At 40.1% G+C, this 16828-nt stretch overlaps 1 protein-coding gene across 5 annotated transcripts in view; it reads left to right on the forward strand.

Moving 5' to 3' along the window:
- Positions 1 to 16828, forward strand: part of LOC131684772 (uncharacterized) — a 736395-nt gene that overhangs the window by 540999 nt on the left and 178568 nt on the right. For all 5 annotated transcript variants that reach the window (XM_058967908.1, XM_058967909.1, XM_058967910.1 and 2 more), the window contains one exon: positions 4041 to 4105. The gene's annotated coding sequence lies outside the window, so the exon portion shown is untranslated. The remainder of the gene's footprint in view (positions 1 to 4040; positions 4106 to 16828) is intronic.

Raw genomic sequence — 16828 nt, forward strand, 5'->3', positions numbered from 1 at the left:
CTTATCATGTAACAATAAAGCCCCAGGGTCAGACAGAATCAAATTTAACTTGTTAAAGAATCTGCCAGATTCTGCCAAGAGACGCTTGTTGAACTTTTTTAATAAGTTTCTTGGGGCTATCATTGTCCCACACTATTGGAGGGAAGTGAAGGTCATCGCCATCCCAAAACCAGGAGAACCAGCCTCCGACCACAACTCGTATCGACCGATTGCGATGCTGTCCTGTATCCGAAAGTTGTTCGAGAAAATGATCTTGTTTCGTCTCGAAAATTGGGTTGAAGCAAATGGCTTACTGTCAGATACACAATTTGGTTTCCGCAAAGGCAAAGGGACGAACGATTGTCTTGCGTTGCTCTCAACAGAAATTCAAATGGCTTATGCTAGCAAAGAGCAGATGGCATCAGTTTTCCTAGATATAAAGGGGGCTTTTGATTCAGTTTCTATCGAAATTCTTTCTGAGAAGCTGCACCAGCATGGTCTTTCACCGACTCTAAACAACTTTTTGCTAAACTTGCTGTCTGAAAAACATATGCACTTTTCGCATGGTGATTTATCGACATCACGAATTAGCTACATGGGTCTTCCCCAGGGCTCATGTCTAAGTCCCCTTCTCTATAACTTTTACGTGAATGACATTGACGAATGCCTTGTCAATTCCTGCACGCTAAGGCAGCTTGCAGACGACGGGGTGGTCTCTATTACAGGTCCCAAAGCCGTCGATCTGCAAGGACCATTGCAAGATACCTTGGACAATTTGTCTGCTTGGGCCCTCCAGCTAGGTATCGAGTTCTCCACGGAGAAAACTGAGCTAGTCGTATTTTCCAGGAAGCGTGAACCAGCGCAACTACAGCTTCAATTAATGGGTCAAACTATTGCTCAGGTTTCAACTTTCAAATGTCTCGGGGTCTGGTTCGACTCTAAAGGAACCTGGGGATGTCACATTAGGTATCTGAAACAGAAGTGCCAGCAAAGGATCAACTTTCTCCGTACAATAACCGGAACATGGTGGGGTGCCCACCCAGGAGACCTAATCAGGCTGTACCAAACAACAGTATTGTCGGTGATGGAGTACGGGAGTTTCTGTTTCCGCTCCGCTGCGAACATACATTTCATCAAACTAGAGCGAATCCAATATTGTTGTTTGCGTATTGCTTTGGGTTGCATGCACTCGACACATACGATGAGTTTAGAAGTGCTGGCGGGCGTCCTTCCGCTGAAAAATCGATTTTGGGAACTCTCATATCGATTGCTCATCCGATGCGATATCTTGAACCCGTTAGTAATTGCAAATTTCGAAAGGCTTGTCGAGCTCAATTCTCAAACCCGATTTATGTCCTTGTACTTCGATTACATGGCACAAAATATCAATCCTTCTTCATACTATCCCAACCGTGTCAATCTCTTTCATGCTTCTGATTCAACTGTATTCTTCGACACATCCATGAAAGACGAGATTCGTGGAATCCCGGATCACATACGTCCGCAAGTGATCCCAAGCATCTTTCATAGTAAATTTCGAGAAGTCGACTGCAACAAGATGTTTTACACCGACGGGTCAAGCCTCGACGGCTCCACTGGCTTCGGTATATTCAATCAAAACCTCACCGCCTCATTCAAACTCAATGATCCTGCTTCAGTTTACGTCGCAGAACTTGCTGCTATTCAGTATACCCTTGGGATCATTGATACTTTGCCCACCGATCATTACTTTATTGTCTCGGATAGCCTCAGCTCAATCGAGGCTCTCCGTTCAATGAAACCTAGAAAGCACATTCCATATTTTCTGGGGGAAAATCTGGGAGCGCCTGCGTGCTTTGTCTGTAAGATCGTACAAGATTACCTTAGTTTGGGTTCCCTCGCATTGCTCCATTCCAGGTAATTAAGAAGCGGACTCTTTAGCTAAGGCGGGCGCTTTACAAGGTGACATATATGAAAGACCAATTAGCTTCAGCGAATTTTTCAGTATTACTCATCAGAGAACCCTCGAACGTTGGCAAACTTCATGGAGCAATGGTGAACTGGGAAGGTGGCTACATTCGATAATCCCTAAGGTATCGACGAAACCTTGTGGGTCGGGATTTCATTCGCGTGATGTCTCGGCTCATGTCCAATCACTACACGCTGGACGCACATCTCCGGCGTATTGGGCTCGTGGATAGCGGTATCTGCGCTTGTGGTAACGGTTATCACGAAATCGAACATGTTGTCTGGGCATGCGCCGAGTACTGTTCTGCCAGATCTCAACTATTCGATTCCCTTCGGGCCCGAGGAAGATCACCCAATGTCCCGGTTCGAGATGTACTAGCAAGCCGCGATATTCTCTACATGTCCCTTATATACACGTTCCTCAAAACCATCAATATCCAAATTTAAATGCCCCTATCTTTTCTCTTATCATTCCTAGAAGTGCCCTCTTCCGCCTACCGTACCCCAACGATGGTTTGATACGACTCCAAGACGAGACAAAACATCTGTCGAATGAACCAACAACACGAGATCTACAGTACAACATCACACGCGCAGCGCGGTGTGTTTCCGATCCGTATCTGAGCCGTACTACTAAATCGTCTGGAGGAACCCCTGCCGGCTCGAGGAAAACCGCCCGGCGTCCCAATACTTGATACATCCGTTCGAATCTGTAATCCTGGCCGTTGATTCCTGATGCCGGAAACTGAAAGTTTATATCCCCCCCCCGTTCAGCCTTGTCCACCCTCTCTCCCATGTCTCTGATACACAGATGTATGACTTCACCCCCTTCTCCCCTTGAATATCTTCCCAAAACTTATGTGCCCCCCCCCCCCCTATCTTCTAGTTTTAGTTGATCAATATTTAATCTCGTTAAGAAATGCACAACAGTACCACTACTTTAAAATACCCCTAATTAATTCCCCCTAATCTTGAACCACTCTCTCTAGTTATTTCTAGTTAATAAGCTTGTAAAATGTTCCGCTTAGTTAATAATTAATTTCTCCTACAATCTCCCTTCTAAAAATCATAAAGTGAATTACAATACAAAGAACACACAAAATGACCCGTCCCCCAAATCTTACGAATATTGTATTATACCCTCTTTTATATGTATAAGTTAGCTGTAAAGTTTTTTTTTTAGTTTCATTATATAAAACAAAATAATATTGAAATGTGTAACCCCCTAGTTTTAGGAAATTCAAAATGTAAAACAATGAAAAAATGGCATCTTTAAGCTAACGCATGCGTGCCTTATCAGATAAACAAATTGAAAAAAAAGGTTTCTATCCAAATTAGGTGCATTACTCATTAGCATGAAAATTGAATCTTCAGTATCAGAAACTCTTCGAAGGCGGGCCGGTCTCCCTAGATCACGCGTAGATGTAAACAGATCACGGTTCTGGCGTTGACGTCAGTCTCAGATAATAATCGTTATTATCCAATTAAATGATGTTTATACTATCGTTTCCTCGCTAGCCGAAAGCTGGAAGCGAGTGGGTAGGGAAACATTATGTCCTGTTAACGACTATCTACGACGAGATATGATGATGTAAACATCCCATTGGGAAACAAAACATCCGCGTAGCACATGATTTCATAAAATAACTCCACGTGATGAGTAATTTGAGGGTAATCGTATTCGGCCGGTTTCGATACGGCCACAAAACCGAAAAATTACCGTAACCGTACAGTCATGAACTTGACCCTCATACAGGGATGAAAAATTGAAAACCGAAAAGGAACAACACATTCGAATAGCAAATGGCCGCCGTAAAACTCTCCACATTTGATGGGTAAATTAATCAACATAATCGATCTTAATCCAACATTGCAGCGTGTCATGCTGGTCGTGACTCGTGACCGTATCATTAATTATTATCGGACGGAAGTGAGTTGGGATCTGTTCGACTAACCACTCGTCTGAAGAACGATCGAAGTTTGCGAGTTAAATACATATTAGTGAATAACTAGTTTTAATTTATATCAGATCTATAAATATTGTCTTACTCATTTGATTATGATTGTTGATTGTCAGTAACTAACTTCTTTTTCTTTCTGGTTTCTTCTTACAGATACGACTGGCTCAAAGCGATAATTAAAATGATCGACTTCGATTACTTCGCGAGAGACTGAGATGGTAAGCTAATAAAAGATTGTTTATAAATTTGACTATTGTGGCGATTTTATAACCTTTGTAATGATTTTTGCTTGAGGCTATAGGCTATTAAAAGAGTAACAAGTTTCGCAACAACATAAAGTTAAGTAATGATTTAATTGTATTTTGTCAAAATAAATTAAAAGAACTCAAAAACTGAATCCGTTCCATTTGAGTGACACACGCCTGTCAAACGGAAAGATTACTAACCTGTTTAGTATGCATAACTATTGCTGAAACCTCAATTAGCAAACAGTAGCGAAAATGTCAAAGCGGAAAATATCGTCATTCAAAATTGAATTATCACCACAAACGCTAATGTTTCCCCCCAAAACACCTCAACCCCAACAAGCGGAACACATCTCCGTCGCAGCAGGAAAGTCGTAAACCTCAACCCAGCAGAAGCAACCAGACAAATCTCATTCATCAGCGAACAATTCCACTTGAGGGAAACAATAATCTTCCCGAGACCGAGAAAGACCTGTGTGTGTGTCTGTCTGTCTGTGTGTCGTCCTGACACCCCCGCATCAATTTGGCACCCGTATGGAAACGGGGTAGCGCGCAGCAGGCAGGAAGGCGGAACACAGTCCCCAGGTCTCAATTTATTACAGTCAATAAACGTGACGGTTTGAATAATAATCCCATTCCTTTTGCGGCTGCTGATGGGATGGAAAGCGTGCATTAGAACCTCCTCTTCCTCCTTCTCCTCATCATCCGATCGTTTGGAAGCTGAAGACTTTCGCGCGCCCTGGCAAATGTGTGTCGCGTGCTACTTAGTATTTGTTCCACGGGAGCCGCTCGTCGTAAAACGCATAAAGTGGTTGATTTGCTGAATTATTCAAACTTAACTTAATAATTGTCCTGTCGATACCGCAGCACTCTGGCCGGTGGATCGGGAGTGGCTGGAATTTGCCGGTTTGAGACACGTACCAGTTGACGTCAAACACAATTATTGACGGTCCTTACTTAGACTCAATCTTAGCTCTCTATGTTTTTGACTGAGGATGAAAAAAACAACAAATTCCAATTGAGCCGAGTCGGTCAACTACAATTCCTTTCTAAACGAAAAGGTAATTCATTGCCGCAAATTTCTCGTTGACATTTGAATCTTTCTAAGTGGGGTAGACGCCCTCAAATTGGTCTCAGTCCCTCTATTCATTTTACCGGATTTGTTAGCTCGTTGTCTTGATCTCTGTTCAACGATCGTGTCAAAAGAGGTATGTTAAACTGGAATTCGATTCGTACAAGCACGATTTATTTGTGTTTTACACGACTGCATAAGCAGGAAACGAAGATAATAATAGTGATTTACACAATCCTTTGAATGTAGGCCGAATAATTACTGATTTTTGGCACCCTTATTTATGATGAGAATAGGGAACCAAGCCCCTTATCGTGCATAAAAATTCTCCAAATTGGCTTCAACTGCACCTATGCGAGCCTTTTGATCCACAAGCACACACCATTTGTTTCAAAGACCAGCCAGCAGCAGCGGAAGCAATTGAGAAACGCCTTGCACTTTTCATCGGTGATAAGCAGCAGCAGCACCACTAAGCAAAGCGAAGAACAGAACGGGTTATGGTGGATGGTAGTAAATGGCTAAAAGCCGTGCAGCACCAGAAAACAAGAGGCGTGCCTGTACTAACGGCAGCACTCGCAATCGTTCTTCCGGAGCTCCACTCGGGAAAAGCAGCTAACATTGGGCAACCAACGGCTAAATATGTGCCAATACACTTCCACTCGAATCCGCCCCAAATTTTCGGTAGAATGCTTCACCAGTATGGGGCAGGAAATCTTGGAACCAAAAAGCATTACGTTTGCAGAATGTGAGCAGGAAAATATTTCGGTTAGGATTGAGCAAACAACAAATGAAGGATAAGCCTTGTATGCATTAAATGTGAAATCATGGGTTTGTGAGCCTGAGTGCCATGAACAATAGTCACTCGTTTGAAACAAAGGGAACAATTTAAATACGAGTCAGTTTAAACCATAAACTTGAATATAAAATTAACCTATGCCAAAAGTTGAACTACAAAGCCAATGGGAAATATCTCCAAAGTCATATTGTAAAATATGGGTATGATTTAATTTAATTCTCTCATTTTCAAGATGGACCTCCAAAACTTTTCCAAGAACCGGATATAGCTCAATTTCCTCTTTTCAGATTAACTAATTCCTAGCAGTAACTTATTCCTCACTCTAAATTCTAGAACAATCTAGGGGAGAAATTTCTGGAGCACACAAAATCTACTACCGGCTTAGTCTATAATAATTTACTCCGATTTCCCCAGTAGATAAATTACCCAACATAATTTGTCACCTGGTGTTTTGAGGCGGAAAATATTTCACGAGCTGCAGTAGCAGTTGGTATGGAGAGCGAAAGAGTTGCAAGAAATAGAAAAAGAAAAGGAATGCTTGTAGCAATGGCTAATGGGTGCGAGGCAAATTGGTGGTACAGGTCGGACTGGATAATTTGGAATAGCATATGTTTATTTCCGTTTTTTGACATTTCGCTACCGGCTGAATTAAACATCGGTAAAAGATGGAGTAAGAGAGCTTATTTTTTAAGATACTATTTTCTCATATACATTGTTAGGTGTGGATCGACACGTTAGCCTCTCAGAGTAGTTGGCTTTTTGAAACTTCTAAATTCGTAGCAGAACCAGAACAATATTGGCTGATTGATTTAGAAACAGTAACATATTCTTAAGTTTTATTATCCCGAAGGTATCAACGAAGCCTTGGTTCAGAGGGATGGATGTGGGTCGTTCGTGTGATGTCCCGGCTCATGTCTAATCACTACACGTTAGATGCGCATTTGCGGCGTATTGGGCTTGCAGAGAGTAGTCTGTGCGCTTGTGATATCACGACATCAAGCACGTTGTCTGGGCGTGAGCCGGAAATTGTGACGCCAGGTCTCACTTAAAGGATTCCTTTCGGGTCCGAAGTAGACCACCAGATGTCCCAGTTCAAGATATGCTGTCAAATCGCGATCTCCCCTATATATCCCTTATTTACATCTTTATAAAAACGACAAACATCCCAATTTAGTCCCTCTCTTTCATTTCTCGTTTCTTGAAGCTTCCTATCCTACCTTGTAGACCCGACCAGTGCTTGAAGGATTCCTCGCGGGTCCGAAGAATACCATCCGCCAACTCGGTACTCGACGATCTACTAGACTGAGGCGCTACTAGACTGAGGCGCCAATTTGTTAGTTCACTATGTAAATGCGGCGAATTAGCAGCTATTTCAAGAAAGTGATTTTATTTCAATTAAAAGTTATATTTAGAGGATAGGTTTAAATAAATATGTGCACAACAAATAAAGAATATAGCTTGAGCTTATTTTCGCACACATTTTTAGTCAAATAAATATGGTCATTATTCCATATGCTTGATTCGAAACCAAGAGGCGCAAAATATGGCTCTACTGCCATAATAAGCACATTACCCTATCTCAGTATTCAGTGTACTTAACTTCTCGCTCAATCACTTTGGCGCATTATCAAGCAATCATATGACAGCTTCAGTGATTGAGTGGTAAGTGCAACCATTTCTCACCCCCGCGGATCTGAGTTCAATCTCAGCTGAGTTCGTTGCGATTTTTTTTCCAATGTGGAAAATCTGTGGTGACGTCTTCCTTCGGAAGGGAAGTAAAGCCGTTGATCCGATCCATGTTTTGATGGTCCGATATCTAGGGTAACCTCGCTGTGGTTGCTGATAGGCACTCAGTGCAGGCAGAGGTCGACGGAAAATAAACAAGAATAAAAAAAACAATCGTTAGTAATACATAGAAACCTCTGCTCATTATTTGAAAGTTCAAGTTGCAAAATTCATTTAAAAAAACTACATGGGACAGCTCAATGCGATTGTACAATCTATTAACGTAAATCTACAATTCAACATATATATTATTTGGATTATAATATTTCAAGTATAATAATGATCAAAATATTGTGCGTTTCCTCTCTTAGCGCACACGGTCTGGTTTCCAAAAATTAATTGAGTTATTCAACGCCAAACACTGATTTTATGTTTTGCGTATACCATATATGTATAGGTGTACCTACTTAGACGGAATGGAAATGCGTGCGTCCAGAAACTTTAGCCCAACTTAAGACACCATATAATTTAACGTCAACCGTCGCACTAACTCAAACACATGTAGACTATATGAAATAGGTAATCCATTTATTTCGCAAATATTTCAAAACATTTTAGATCGATTGTCAACACTATCTTATGTTTTTTCGTTAAACATATATGGGGATTAGAATTAATTAATTAGCATAAGCATAGCATAAGAGATCGCCCGTAGTTGCTACTCTGTTATTGACCAGAACCAAATTAGGTTGCAAAATGTTCATTGGAACAACATACTTGGGAATAACATGATGAGCCACATTGTACAATCTATTCTGATCCCTGCATGCTGATAAATACCGACGCCGGCCACGTCCGAATGCAGATCTTCTGGGAAAGGAAGGAATGTTAGTCCGATACATGTTGCTACTAGAGACCGAGGAATCCTCTGCATCTCCACATGTATCACGGGATGGGGAGAGTTGTTAGTAAGTGTTCCAGTAGCGTTATCATGTAATAATTGCTCTGGGCAGCCGGCTGCCGAGAATTTGGGAAATTTATCATTTGTTGTATTAATACGATTAGCAAAATAAGCACCTTGAACTCCGGATAGCCAGCTATAAGGAGCACTGCTTATATTTTTTTAATAATATTCAATCACACAACGAATTTTTTCGTGGTTTCTATCGTGTCGGTGCTGATTTTACCCGGCGATCGTTTGAATAAAATGAGGAATCTTATACAGAAGGTTCATCAGAATCTTCCACAGGTATCGCGGAGTTGGTGATTTGAAAGGAAACAGGGTCTAGGATTCGCTCCAAGCAAGCGATGCGACCTGTATAGCATAGTTTATTAGGCAGTAGTTCAGTTAGTCTTCGAGAACACGATCGCTCGAAAAATAAGATCTACCGAGAGTATCCTATGTTTTCTAAACAAAAGCAATTTCACATCCACACAGCCGATCGTGGGAGTACTGCCTAGAAAAGCTAATCCTATCTGTGTAATGGGCCGGATCACTATTTATTGCGACATTATTCAGACTAATTTCGCTATTCCTTCTCTACGATATATTTTTTGGGTTGCAAACTAACGAGCGACAAAACGCCATACAGACAGAGAGTTATGATAGCTCTAGATGTTATAAATCAACGAAAGTATTTCCTATTTCTAATATCGGATTGTTTGTGAAATACACGTATACGAACGATTATATCGAACATTGAAGGGAAATACAGAGGATCGTTAACCTGATGCACGGGCTTGTTACCAGTAACGGAACTTGAAATTATATTCATTAAAACAGACGCGGCGAATTTTCAGTACGTATTGACCCGCGATCATCGATACTAGTCAAATTAAAGTCTTATTGGCGCTGATTTCCGAACAACTTTTACGGTATTGGCAGTATTCCCAGTCGTCGCCGGTCTAAGGACCAAATGTCATCAATAGACTTAGACTTGCGTGGAGGCATGCGATAGAATAGAAAACTAAGCAATGAAAATGACAGCAAAACACTTATTCTTCGTGCTGACATTACTGAAGGTAATTGCCAACCGGTCCCCGATCCCTCTCGCGAATTGTCAATGCTCAAACCTTATACATGATTGAAGTCATTATTCCATTCAAATAAGGCCATGTGTTTTCCCAAAGCACATTGAATGCTCTGTGAATCAGTTACCCCGTTGGTAAAACAAACCCTGAAGAAACAAAAAATAGTTTGCTCAGTTAAAAGAAAAGTTTGCCGACCGGCAGATACGCGTTCCCTTACAGCGCAATCACATCAACGAACACCCAAAATTTACATGCGACAAAATATCTGCAATCCCGAATATAAAAGACTCAAGACCTCTACTCATTTGCAATAAAATAATACAGTAAAAAAACAGTTGAATATCAAAGGCGGCTCATTTTTAAAGATAGCACTGCCGATGAAACACTCAATAAAAATAGGTGACAAGGAACGCGGACGAAATTAGCTGAGCACCGACCGGCTGGTTTGCCACCTATTTTTCGGGCGAAGAATTTTGGGCGACGCCTGGTAGTCGCTAGTCGCTGGTGAAACGCCAATTATTTGAATGTCAATTTTTCTTATTGGCATATTTTTTCACTTTTCGGATCGAATTTTTTTCTCTGAAAAACCATTTTTCACTATTTTTACAATGTACACTGTGTTTCTAGATGTTTTCTGTACACTTTTATTGTCCTTGTATCGGGAATCGACGGCCCGTAATGCGAGGAAAAGATATTTTTTTCATTTGCAGGAATTCAATTTTCACAAACTGTCACCACTCGCGTCTGTCGAAAATATGCTTTTATAAACCACTTCACTTTGTATAATTGTTAAATTGCACTGTTATTACCACTTTTGATAACCGGGAGACAGTAAACTGTGCCAAAAATGATGAAAATTAACCGACTCGAAGGGAGCTCTACGAGAGTCCACCGCTCGCGACGAAGATCATGGTATAACTCGATGCGCGTCAATGGAAAAACGCCAATAACTTTTGTCCTAGGGTGATGAGCCTATTTTCACCATACTAAGCAAGGTGCCTCACTAATTCGGTAATTTCTTGCCTTACAATCAATGGAATGCGTAAAAATTGACATCAACCGCTTTGCTTCGTTGTTAAGAACCAATATAATAACATAAATGCGTTGAAAACAGTAAAATTCTCGCGTTTGAGCACAATGAAAATTCGAATCGAGTGCCCCTATTGTTGCGCTACCATTTGACTCAATGCGTTGAACAAAGATGGCAGACACTGTTCTAACCAACGGCATCAAATGGGTAGCGTGATAATAGAAACATGGCGCTAATAGGCTCATCACCCTATATGGGGATTAGAATTAATTAATTACCCATAAAGTGCGCAACCGTGTATAAGATTCGCGTATCCCCTGAGTTTGAGTGCACCCACGATTCAAACAACAACTTCAAATGGTTTACTATAAGAATCGAACTATCTAGTACTCAATGTTTCAACTTTTGATACGTACAAACCAACAAGTCGTAATTTAATTTTACTTCTTTTAGCGAACCGAGTAAATAAATCAAGTCTTCCCTACAAGCAGCAAGTGGGAGTAAAATCAGTCGCTTGGATACAGGTGCAAGTATCAACGTGATTTCCAAACTGAAAGCAAGACACATTTTTAAACACCATGCAGTCCAGTGTTCAAATATATCTGCCTGCTGCAGTTGTTGTTTCTGGTCGGCGTCAGGTTTAATTCACAGATTTTTGTGTTATGCCAAAGATTGATTTCACTATTTTTGGCCACAGATTCTTTTTACATTGGACAGATTATGATTGCACACAGATTTTTACAGATTTTTCTTTGTTTTAAGCATCACAAAGGGAAAAAAGATCTTTTTGACTGTTTCATCCCTGCCCGACGTACAATAAGAGAATACAATGCTGAAATTTAAATAGTCAAAGATGACGTCATTCATAGAAGCGTAGCATTCCGGGTGCCAAAATCTGTCGTCACAGACTGAGGAACTGTGACATTTTCTGTGAAACTAAATGGTACTTTGATTAAGCTTTACATTATTTAAATGATCAATGCCGCTTTAACAAAAATCTTCACAGTGAAAATTTTCTTGTTCAGATTTTTTTACTTCCGATAATTCATTTTTGAAGACTTTTTGGATTTGGTGTTGTTTTATTATAAAAATAATGCATCTTTATTCCGATGCATTATTTTTAAATGATTCATGATTTTTTGGAATCATCAGCATACACACAAGCGGCGTTTATGCTAGTTGGTGAGCATCTTCATTTAGTTTTAAGATATTAGGTAGTAATATTTGCATTGCAATGTAAACAGCACACACAATGATGCTGGACTGTTTTTTTCCCTCTCCGATAAAAAATGAGCTGTCATCAGTTCTGAATTTTGTGGAAACCTTTGCACCGTAAATGTCGCATGCTGTCAGAAATAAACAATCGAAGCCAATCCCGCCTGTGTTAAATACGAAGTGAAAAATGATAATCACAAAACTAAATATATTTAAGATTAACGACAAACTTTCGAGAATTGTCATGTGCGAAAGATATTTCAAGGGCGACGGGAGAAGAAAAAGTTCACACTAGAAGCGCACTCAAATCACATCATGCATTTTATATTTTACATTCGGCATAATTTGTAATCCTTTTATGAAACTCCAAAATGACGAATTAACTTGTTTGTGTTTATATTAAATTTTTACGCTGTTTTGAGATGATCATCTTGATTACCGCTTACGAATGTAAATAAAGAAAACAAGTTCGTAAAAGACGTCACGGAATTATTTTCTCGCATAGCAATTAACAGTATCGCAATTTGTGGACGGCGTTCTATGGTGGTGACATCATTCGAAACACGGTGGTTTCATGCAACTTAGGCTAAACGTCAAGTTGCGGGAGGGTTGATGGGATTGAACATTGAAATGATTTTTCTGTATTTGTTTTTCGGGGAAAAGTTTACAGTTATCCTTTACAGTTTACATTTCGATGCACAAGCGGTGCAATTGCATTTTTTGCTGAAAAAGGAGGATCAATTAGGGCCATTTTTACGTGTAGTAATAGAGTTTCGCATTCTTCAGCAAAATTTTTTTTTGAAACGATTAATTGTATTAACCTTAGTGGACCAATTTTACAACAATCTTAAAACTAGGAACACAGTTTCACGGGATTATTGACATTAGCAATTAAAACTTGGAAATCACTGGAAGAACTGTTATGATTGAGGAAGACATTCAGGAGTGGGGTAAATTCCAACATCGGAATAGTAAGAACCGTATTAAAGATGGGAGGGAAAAGGTGCACAATGATGACAGATCATTTTGAAACATCAAGAACTGAGACGTCGCGTGTTTCTCGCCGGATCAACATAGCCTTCCTTTAAATAATTTCGTTGTACTGCTCAGATGCGGATCAGCAACACACCGCGTTTGATGTTCCTACTATAGGTCCTTTGTTTGTTGACTCTTACGACAGAAATGTTTTGTGTTGCCTGAAGTCGAAACAAACCATCGATAATGTACGGTACAGCCGGAAGAGGACACTTCTGAGAATGGGGAGATGACAAAGGAGGTTAAATCTGTACATTAATGATTTCTAAGAAGGTGTATACAAGGGAGGAAAGGGAATCCAATGGCTGGGTTCTGGCAGGCTAATACTCGGAACATGCCCAGACAATATGTTCGATATCGTGATAACCATTGCCACAAACGCAGGTATCGCTATTTGCGAGCCCAACACATCGGAGATGAGCGTCTAGCGTGTAGTGATTGGACATAAGCTAAAACACGAATGAAATCCCGACCCCCATCCATTCCTCTGAACCAAGGTTTCGTTAATATCTTTGGGATAGTGTAGCCATCGTCCTAACTTGCCGTTGCTCCACGATGTCTGCCAACTTGTCTAGCGTTCTCTGACGAGAAGAACTGAAAAATGAATTAAAGTAGGTTGGTATTTCGTAAAAATCACCTTATCTGCAGTGTCCGGCTTTCCAATACTCAGGATGGAGAAAGGCGAGGGGATCCAAAATCTTTTGAGTCATGATTTGTACCGTATTTTTCCGCGGTGCCTCCCGAGATTCACTCGTTAAATGTTTAATATCTTGCGCTGAAAATTTGTGTAAATTTAGTTTTAATATTTCCTTATTATTTAAAGTTTACCTCAATAAACTAGCACTCTCTGTATCATCTAACAATATTAAAATCAGTTCTTATTTTTTTTTTTTTTTTGATACATTTTTTAACGATAAGGTCGCTCACCTTTTTTTTAAGGTGGAAAAATCCCTTTAGAAAAACCTATATGCGGGATTGGGTATCAAATCCACACACCAAAAAAATCTGAATTTTATCGTTGACGTAATTGCAAACATGACACAATTCAACAAACCGTAATTTACGAAATGACAGAACATTACCGTGTTCCATTTAATTTTACATGAAACATATACTTTACATGCGCAATGACTTAAAATTACACTTTCTACCATTAAGAACAAACGCTGTATGTGGAGTAAAATTACATGATTTACGAAATTAAACGTCATGTAAAATTAAAATCAAACGTAAAACTAAGTCATTTTTGATGCTCGTATATGTCATGGTTAGGAGACGTAAATTTACACTATTTTTTCTAGGTGTGCAGGCAATCGATTCATCAACCCACCCCTGACGGTTTTATACCTTTTATATTTTTATAGCTCATAAAAGTCAAATTTTTATACCGAACATTCTCCGTTTTGTTTTCATTGTTTTGAAGAAAAGAGTTACGGTACGATAGTTAAGAGTGGCACTTTTCCAACAAATCAGGTAGTACACAGTGATAAAAATAACCGAATAACTGAATAACTCAATAATCTGCTCCAGGGCTGCAAATTTTCGACAGGTTTGTTTGAATATGAAATAGAAACAAATCTCAAATCATGCCCTGCTATATACAAATCGCATCCATTCATTTAAACAACCCTGCCGCTCAATTATTTTACATTCATTTTCAGTTGGGCCTTGTGAATATCTCTTTGCAGGGGTACTGACTAGGTTTAGCAAGCTAAACTACCCCACAGAGAACAGACATATAAGCTGGAACAAACATTCCCGGAAAACCTGTGTAAACATTTAAATGAAAATACGTTGAAAATCACCATCGCATACAGCTTCGCATGCGTGACTCACCATTGTATCCAAGTTTGCACACAAGTGCCGTATAGCGATTGCTGGCCGATCGAAGCGCCGGCCAGTGGCAAGTTGCTACTTGCTGTTGTCATTTCAAAGCGACAGTTTTATTTCATACACAAGTTGAAAACTTTACTTGTATGTCAGTTCTCAGTGACTACCCTGAGCATTAGGCTGGGACAAAAATTAGATTCCTGCTTCGAGCCACTTTTTGGATACCATTTGGGTCTTAGAATAACTGTGCCTATTCGTAGCTCGATTAGAGAAACTATATTTTTGCGCTTACTGTTTAAAGTTTACATAAGATTTCGTAGGGAAAAATTTACTCTAATTCACAAAATAGTTGCTTCAGGAGTCGCCTTTTACCTCCTAAAAATAAATCGGTTTTTATAGGAAATTTAACAAAAAAACAATGTCTCGAAGACTACGAAACGAGCTGACGCTTGTGGAAAATGTTATTGAACAAAAACCGATTGATGCTCAGACGATTAATATGATGGAGTACTGGAGAAATTTTCTTCAATTTTCAGAGCATCAGTCGGTTTTTGTTTAATAACTTTTTGCGCAAGAGTCAGATCGTTTCGCGGTCTTCGAGAAATTGTTTCCTTGAAAAAATTTCTATGAAAATCATTTATTGATTTATTTTTAGGAGACAATGGGCGACTCTTGGAAGAATTATTTTATAAAGGTGGATTTCCCCATCCGAAATCCCATGTGAACTTTAAACCGTGAGCGCAAAACTATAGTTTCACCGATTGAGCTTAGATTTCGCAGTTATTCTAGGACCCAAATGGAACCCAAAAAATTGCTCGGAGCAAAATTTTATTTATTTATTTTTTTTCATATAACCGTATCCCTCTACCCTCTACTCTACTAGAATAAACTAACACGAAATTATTGCGACACCGAAATTGTCATGCCAATTTTCTTATAATGTTTAAAATCAAACCAAAATTTTAGGGTAATTTTATACATATATTTACTTCAAAAATCAAATGAAAAGTCAATCGATGGAGCCTTGAGTGTAAAATTGAACACATTTTCGCTTGATGCCCTCCATCAAAGTCTTTACAGTGTCATCCGGTACCAGTTTCTCAGTTTTTTCCACTTTCTTAACATGTCCTTCTCGTCTTTGACTGTCTGCTTGCTCTTCCGAAGTTCCCGCTTCATCATTGCCCAGTATTGCTCCACCGGGCGCAGCTCCGGACAGTTTGGCGGATTCATGTCCATTGAAACAAAATGGATAGAATTGGCCTCATACTACTCCAGGACACTTTTAGAATGGTGTCATGATGCCAAACCTGGCCAAAATAGCGAAGCTTCGTCGTGCTGCTGCAAGAACGGCAAAAGGCGCTTCTCGAGGCACTCAGATTTGTAGATCTCGCCATTTACTGTGCCCTTTGTCACGAAAGGCTCACTCCTCAGTCCTCAAGAGCAAATGGCCTGCCAAATGAGATATTTGGAGGCGAACTTCGACATTTTCTTCTTCTTAAATTTGTCGTCCATATAGAACTTGCTCTTGCCGGTGAAAAGCTCCAACCCCGGAATTTGCTTAAAATCGGCTTTTATAAACGATTCGTCGTCCATCACACAGCAGCCATATTTTGTCAGTATCTTCTCGTAGAGCTTCCGTACCCGAGTTTTAGCCATCGATTTTTGCCGCTCATCGCGGTTTGGGAAGTTCTGTACCTTGTATGTATGTAGTCCAGCTCTCTTCTTTGCATTCTGGACGTAGCTCTGCGATCTTTTTAGCCAAATCACGGCTTGAGACGTTGGGATTTGCTTTAATCATTCGCTTCACCTTTCCCTCCGTCTTTCTGTTCTCCGGTCCCGATTTTCTTCCAGCTCCTTTGCCGTGGTCCAACGTCAACCGCTCCTGGAACCGCTTCAACACTCTGGAGACGGTTGAATGGTGAATGTTCAACATTTTTCCCAACTGCCGGTGCGACAGGTCAG

The sequence above is a fragment of the Topomyia yanbarensis genome, chromosome 2, assembly GCF_030247195.1.
Source record: "Topomyia yanbarensis strain Yona2022 chromosome 2, ASM3024719v1, whole genome shotgun sequence".
Classification (NCBI taxonomy): domain Eukaryota; kingdom Metazoa; phylum Arthropoda; class Insecta; order Diptera; family Culicidae; genus Topomyia; species Topomyia yanbarensis.